This window comes from Rhamphochromis longiceps, linkage group LG20 (assembly GCF_057381845.1).
Source record: "Rhamphochromis longiceps isolate RC_006_pf linkage group LG20, R_longiceps_female_GT1.1, whole genome shotgun sequence".
Classification (NCBI taxonomy): domain Eukaryota; kingdom Metazoa; phylum Chordata; class Actinopteri; order Cichliformes; family Cichlidae; genus Rhamphochromis; species Rhamphochromis longiceps.
The window spans coordinates 18,722,929-18,725,711 of record NC_140576.1 but is presented as its reverse complement, the minus strand read 5'-3'; positions in this window follow the sequence as shown (position 1 = coordinate 18,725,711).

The following is a 2,783-nucleotide window of genomic DNA, read 5'->3' as shown; positions in this document are numbered from 1 at the left end:
CGGGATGGCAATTTCCTTCAATTTTGGTGTCAGAAGTGGGATCCGCTGACAGAAGGTAAATATGCGTCTTTCATATTTATATAGAGACCATATTATACCTCTCTCAGTGATCGATCCATAAAAAAAACGGGATATGCTGACGAAGTTTCACTTAGTGATCCAGAGAGATACACTGACTGACTTCCTCAGTCCCCGAATAAAGTAAATTAACCCTTGTGTGGTGTTGGTGGACACAGGAAGTTGCCTGTTGTCTTGAATATTTTAATTTTGTTTAAGTTGCTCACTCAAAAGAGTGACACAGGAAGCTGCCTGTTGTCTTAAATACTTCTCGTTAAGTGAGAAGTTGCTCAGAAAGAGTGACACAGGAAGTTGCCTGTTGTCTTAAATACTTCTCGTTAAGTGAGAAGTTGCTCACCAAAGAGTGACACAGGAAGTTGCCTGTTATCTTGAAACGTACGTTAAAAAGTGAGAAGTTGCTCACTCACAGAAAGCTAGTAAATAATTAAATTTAATTTTGTTAAAAAAAAAAAAAAAAAAAAAAACGAAAGAAAACTGAAAACGGGTCTCACAGACCCGATTACCATACAAGGGTTAAAAGCAGTAAATTAAAAGCAGAAAGACACAGGAAGTTGCCTGTTGTTTTACGAGAAGTTGCTCGTTAAGCGAGAAGTTGCTCGCTATGTGAGAGTTGCTCACACAAACAAAAAATTGCTAGCAATAAATTTAAAGTAACCTCAGCTGTGCCGCAGCGAAAATACTAACATAAATCCTTCAAGCGTGTAAACCCCTCTGGAAATCACTGAACATGGGTCAGAATAATTCAAAAACCACAGACAAGTCCGATAAAAAATCAAAATTACCTGTAAAACCAAAAAAAATTAAATTTAAAGTCTCAAACAACAGCTCAGTACGACTCCCATTTCCGGTTACGTGTAACCTACGTCCGCGAATCGGTGAAGACGTCCATGATCACGTATCCAGAACATGCGGGAGTGCTTATGTGACTGACTTTGTTTACAACTTACGGACTGTGAGTACAATGCATTCTAATCTCTTTTCGGAGCCTTATCCCGAACGATTATCGCCAGAAACCAGGTCAGTAGAAATGTTGAATATCATTTGTGATAAGAAAAGTAGTCTGCTTAAAAAGTCCTGTAGAAAATATATGATAGAATGCCGCGACGTGATGCATCAAATGTTACCGCTATGGACAAAAGGAGGGTAAATAATGACAAAGTCGCCGATTTCTTTAAGAATCTAAAGAAATTCCTGCTAACAATGTCCAGAGACAAAAGTGACTTAAATGCAGTAACTATGTGTAAACAGAAGCCTGATGAATCTATCCTAGTATTCATAAAAAAACGCTTTATGCACTGTTGGACAAGCTAGAGGTGCAAATTTAGCTCAGTTTTCCAGCAGCCGCAGACACCCAAAGCAAAAATGAATTTGTGTATTTAATTTAACATAAAGGGTGAAATGTTTGCTGACACTGATAACAGCTTATGTTTTCTCTGCCCTATGTACCGACATGATGGAGAAGGAACATCCTCTGTGTCAGCTGGACCCTCAGCAGAGAATGAACTCAACATCCTTTTTGTCCGGTACTCTATGTCATACACTGTGCCAAAAAAACGTGTACAGACGCCACTAACAGGTAATCCCATGACTGGGAGCCACACTTTTGTTTCTCTCACACTTTTCAACAACATGATAACTGCTCACACAAGTGAAGGTCAAACAGTGATTTTGTCACATAACTCAGACATAGGTTATGACATAACTACACCATGTCGTCACATAGATCTAACCTATCCTATCCACTGTACTATTTCTGCACTTACGTTGCCAGCTGAATACCAGAATATGACATTGTGGTCTAAAGGTGAGAATGATGTAGGATTTATTGACTGTATACCTTATCACGCACAGCTAAAAAAAAAAAACAATAAGCCAGTATATGTCAAGCAGTATCCCATTTCTGTCGAAAAAGCCTCAGCCCTAGATGTCATCATAGGAGATTTATTGACTACAGGAGTAATAAAGCCTACAGTATCTCCATATAATACTCCTGTCAATCCTGTGCCAAAGCCTAACAAACCTGGCGTATGGCGTTTCATACAAGACTTAAGGCAAATTAATGCAGTCAACATTCCTCTGCCACCTCTCGTTTCAGATGTTCACAGCATATTGACATGCTTTGCATACACACTTTACCGTGGTGGATTTATGCTCCGCTCCTTTTTCTCAGTAAAACACACAGCCGTTATTTGCATTCACACATAGAAATAAGCAGTACACTTGGACTCGTTTGCCCCAAGGCATGATAGACAGCTCTGCTGCTTTCTCAATGGTGCTTCACTCCTCCAGGGCTGCACCCTGATCCACATGTGGATGACCTCCTCCTCTGTGCTCCGAGTGAAAAAACTATGTCAAACTGCTACACACATGCTTCTCCAGCACCTCCAAAAGACTGGCCACAAAGCATCAGCAAAGAAAATGCAGTACTGTCAGACTTCTGTTCAATATTTGGGATTCACACTGTCTCACGGAAAACGTTCCATGACTGCTGACAGGGTCAAAGCTGTGACCTCTGTCCCTCGGCCCACTACACAGAAGGAAATGTTGTCCTTCCTAGGCATGGTGAACTATTGCAGACAGTGGATACCAGACTGTTCTTTTCATGACCACATTCTGCGTGACTGTTGTAAAAAAGACAAGCCTCCTCGAATACTGTGGTCCACAGAAATGACTGCCTCTTTCAATGCATTACAGGGAGTGCTGAC